This window comes from Ovis canadensis, chromosome 3, assembly GCF_042477335.2.
Source record: "Ovis canadensis isolate MfBH-ARS-UI-01 breed Bighorn chromosome 3, ARS-UI_OviCan_v2, whole genome shotgun sequence".
Lineage (NCBI taxonomy): Eukaryota > Metazoa > Chordata > Mammalia > Artiodactyla > Bovidae > Ovis > Ovis canadensis.
The window spans coordinates 44,764,652-44,769,492 of NC_091247.1; the positions used below are offsets into that span (position 1 = coordinate 44,764,652).

Below are 4,841 nucleotides of genomic sequence, written 5' to 3' on the forward strand. Positions count from 1 at the left end.
TTTACTCCACATATGCACTTGCACATGTGTGAAATAATCTACTTACAAAAATAGTATAGCCTCTTAACAGTAAAGTAAAAGATTGGAAGGACTCTGACACTGCATTGACCAGTGACTTAAGCATGTAAATTTTGGTATATCCATTCAATGGAGTACTATACAGCTGATCAAATAAATGAAGTGGCTCTGTAGATATCAACATAGCTCTAAGAGATATAACTGAGAGAAAAAAGCTAAGTGTGGGACAGTGTATTTCGTATGTTATGATTTATGTATGTAAGGGGAAGATTATAAACGCACCCCCACATATTCACATACATACTTGGTTTATGCATCAATTATTTCTGTATTCTCAACAAGGAGACAAAAATGGGGTTTAAGTGTGTGGGAGTTAGATGAGTAAGGGAAATTTCTTTTCATTGTATAGCCTTTCACTTTTTTTTTAACTTTCAAAATAAATGTGTTTGTATTTTTTCTTCCTGTAAGGATAAAAAGAAGCTCCTTTTTTCAAGAGTTTATCCTTGGGAGAAGGAAGGGGCTTTTTGGTTTTCATTTAACACCATTTCACTGACTTTCTAACATGTATGTACTATTTTTATTTAAAATATGATTTAATTGGCAGGAGGATCATAGGGGTTTCCCCACCTAGGGGTTTCCCCACCCCCTCCTTCTTTATGGTTTCTTACAATTAAAAACAATCCAATACATTTTAATATTTTAAAAAAGCTTTTGCTGGCCATCTTTCTCTGTTGTTTGGGAAACATTATGAGGATAAGGATCTTTAAAGGCCTCCTAAGGCCTTTATTTATTTATTCAGATTGTAACTTTTCTGCAAAGTTTTTGAATCTGACTTCATTGGTTTAAAATGTACTGTCTTTTGCCCTATACTCACCCATGTGAATTTCCTCAAATTCTAGTAAAATGCTTATGAAAGGCATGGACTTTTCACAAATTATCACGCTTCTTTTTTTTTTTTAATTTATTTAGTTTTTTATTTTTTAAATTTTAAAATCTTTAATTCTTACATGCATTCCCAAACATGAACCCCCCTCCCACCTCCCTCCCCATAACATCTCTCTGGGTCATCCCCATACACCAGCCCCAAGCATGCTGCATCCTGCTTCTTAAAGGCACAATTTCCTGGGCCTGGACCCTGTCCAAGAAGAGCGGAGGCAATAAAATGCTTTGTTTTCTTAGTTTAGGTGACAGAAGTGAAATCATAAAGGATAATATTTCACAAGGTGCATATATGCAACACAAAGCTATGCTTCAGAAGCATAGTTGGTGAGAAACTTATTTCTATAGAAGGATCTCTCAATCTCCCAGTTCTCTCTCAAATGTACTATCATTTCACTTATATTTATGTCATCCCTGATTCTAAGAAGTTGGGTGAGGTTAATTTACAGAATCAAGTAATAGGCCAGTGTATAAAAATGGATGATGAAACAGAGGTGAACACTATTGAATACATTTAACTTTGTACTTTCAGTTGTGTCTCCTGGCTTGTATAACTTTTATACTCACATGCTTACTTCATATAGCATTTTTTTATTTCTACCTGAAATACTTTGTGCTTCCACTTCATTGCCTTTTTAAAATTTTCTTTGGCTGCTCTGCACCTGGGTTTTCTTTGGTTGTGGTGAGCAGGGGCTACTCAGTGTGGTGGTTTCTCTGGTTGCCGAGCATGGGCTTTAGGGCACACCAGCCGTCTATGGGGCCGCACGGAGTCGGACACGACTGAAGTGACTTGGCAGCAGCAGCAGCAGCAGCCTCAGTAAATGTGCCTCATGGCTCTAGCGCACAGGCTCAGTAGTTGTGGCGTAGGGGCCCAGCTCGCTGATTCCTAGAATGCCAACGTTCATCCTTGCCATCTCCTGTTTGACCACTTCCAATTTGCCTTGATTCATGGACCTGACATTCCAGGTTCCTATGCAATATTGCTCTTTACAGCATTGCTCTTTTCGGACCTTACATCTGTCACCAGTCACATCCACAGCTGGGTATTGTTTTTGCTTTGGCTTCATCCCTTCATTCTTTCTGGAGTTATTTCTCCACTGATCTCCAGTAGCATATTGGGCACCTACTGACCTGGGGAGTTCCTCTTTCAGCATCCTATCATTTTGCCTTTTCATTCTGTTCATGGGGTTCTCAAGGCAGGAATACTGAAGTGGTTTGCCATTCCCTTCTCCAGTGGACCACATTCTGTCAGACCTCTCCGCCCGTCTTGGGTTTTCCTGTGGGCATGGTTGGTTTCCTTGAGTTAGACAAGGCTGTGGTCCTAGTGTGATTAGATTGACTACTTTTCTGTGAGTATGGTTTCAGTGTGTCTGCCCTCTGATACCCTCTTGCAACACCTACCATCTTACTTGGGTTTCTCTTACCTTGGGTGTGGGGTATCTCTCCACAGCTGCTCCAGCAAAGCACAGCTGCTGCTCCTTACCTCGGAGGAGGGCTATCTCCTTACCACCGCCCTTCCTGACCTTCAACGTGGGATACCTCCCCTAGGCCCTCCTACGCCCGCGCAGCCACCGCTCCTCGCTCCTCAAGTTGCTCCTCACGGCCGCCGCCCCTGGCCTCCAGTGCGTGGTGGCTCCTCAAGGCTACTGCCCCTGGCCTCGGACACGGGGTAGCTCCTCTCCGCCGTTCCTGCGCCATGGCAGCCTGGCATTCTCAGCTGCTGCCCCTGACCTCGGACGTGGGGTAACTCCTCTCGGCCGCGCTTAGTGCGCCAGGCTTATTTAACTTCTATGCAGAGTACATCATGAGAAACGCTGGACGGGAAGAAACACAAGCTGGAATCAAGATTGCTGGGAGAAATATCAATAACCTCAGATACGCAGATGACACCACCCTTATGGCAGAAAGTGAAGAGGAGCTAAAAAGCCTCTTGATGAAAGTGAAAGAGGAGAGTGAAAAAGTTGGCCTAAAGCTCAACATTCAGAAAACAAAGATCATGGCATCTGGTCCCATCACTTCATGGGAAATAGATGGGGATTTTTTGAGGCTCTACAATCACTGCAGATGGTAATTGCAGCCATGAAATTAAAAGACCCTTACTCCTTGGAAGAAAAGTGATGACCAACCTAGATAGCATATTCAAAAGCAGAGACATTACTTTGCTGACTAAGGTCCGTCTAGTCAAGGCTATGGTTTCTCCAGTAGTCATGTATGGATGTGAGAGCTGGACTGTGAAGAAGGCTGAGCGCCGAAGAATTGATGCTTTTGAACTGTGGTGTTGGAGAAGACTCTTGAGAGTCCCTTGGACTGCAAGGAGATCCAATCAGTCCATTCTAAAGGAGATCAGCCCTGGGTGTTCTTTGGAAGGAAAGATACTGGAAGGAAACTCGAGTACTTTGGCCACCTCATGCGAAGAGTTGACTCATTGGAAAAGACTCTGATGCTGGGAGGGATTGGAGGCAGGAGAAGGGGACGACCGAGGATGAGATGGCTGGATGGCATCACTGACTCGATGGACATGAGTCTGAGTGAACTCTGGGAGTTGGTGATGGACAGGGATGCCTGGCGTGCTGTGAATCATGGGGTCGCAGAGTCAGACACGACTGAGCGACTGAACTGAGGGGTCCAGTTGCCCCATGGCAAATGGGTTTTCCTAGACCAGGGACAAAACCCATGTCCCCTGCATTGACAGGTGGATTCTTCACTACTAAACCACTAGGGAAGCCCTCATTGCTCTTTTAAAGGTACGTTCGACTCATTTGTGGAGGAGCCGGAGTACATGTTTTTCCCTTCCTCTTCAGCCTCTACTCTTCCTCTGGTGCCCTTTATGGTCAGATTTTAACAAGGAGTAGCTGGTAAAGAAATGTTTGCAGAGTCCCAGTTTCAGTGTCACAAGAAGAGAACAGAAGGGTGTGTTTCAAAGTGAAAATAATTTAATAACTGATACACATTTGTGCTTTTCTAAAATTTTAAAAATTTTCATAGGAAATTTTTATACATCTAATAGCAGTTCTATAAGCTTTTTTACTTACTTGCCTTCTCTTCTACATATGAAATAAGATAAATAACAAACTCAGTCATGTATTTGGGCACTCACAAAGAGCACTGTAGCAAGCCCTGAGAGATCTATGATATTGAGTATCTTTTATGTCAGAGTGAACAAAGATGGAAAGATAGTTGTTTCCTGTCCTCAAGAATTTTGGAAAAAGAAAAGGCTAGTTTTTTCAAAGAGGAGTAAGTTTCTAGTAATAAGCTTAGATTGGGAATATTTCTGCTAGTATAAAGTTCTGTGCCATTTGCCAGTAATGAAGTGTAAATGAATCCTCGTCTGCTATAGAATACCTCAAGGGACAGCTTATGATCTTTCTTTTCTGTCATGAAAATGATTGTTCCACCCTTACCAATGGCATTAAACTTAACAGAATATTACCTGCAGTCTATTTAACAGCTAATGTTAAAACCAAATTATCCACAAAGCATAAATTAAGATTAAAAAAAATATGTTTAACTGCCTAATGTAGGCAATGTTTAAAATTATATTCTGGGGGCTTCCCTGGTGGTCTAGTGGTTGAGGCTCTGTGCTTGCACTGCAGGGGGCACTGGTTCACTCCCTGGGAGGGGAAATGAGATCCCATACATGGTGCGGCCAAAAAGAAAATACTGACTTAAAATTATATTCCAAAATAGATTGGTTATGAGGTGGGATTTTCCTATTCTATTTAAATATGAGAGAATTGTGCTTTCCTTTATAACATTTTCTATCTTTACTCCCTTTTTCTGTTTTTTTTTTTTTTTAAATCATCACCCTCTTAGGCAAGCTGGGAAACATGCACATTTGTTTTCTGAATAGAAACAAAATATCTAGAATGAGAGCCCAAGTCATC

At 41.9% G+C, this 4,841-nt stretch overlaps 1 protein-coding gene across 3 annotated transcripts in view; it reads left to right on the forward strand.

Annotated features, from left to right (window-relative positions):
- The window catches only part of WDPCP (WD repeat containing planar cell polarity effector), a 604,312-nt gene that overhangs the window by 84,264 nt on the left and 515,207 nt on the right, over positions 1 to 4,841 (forward strand). The gene's annotated exons all lie outside the window — the stretch shown is intronic.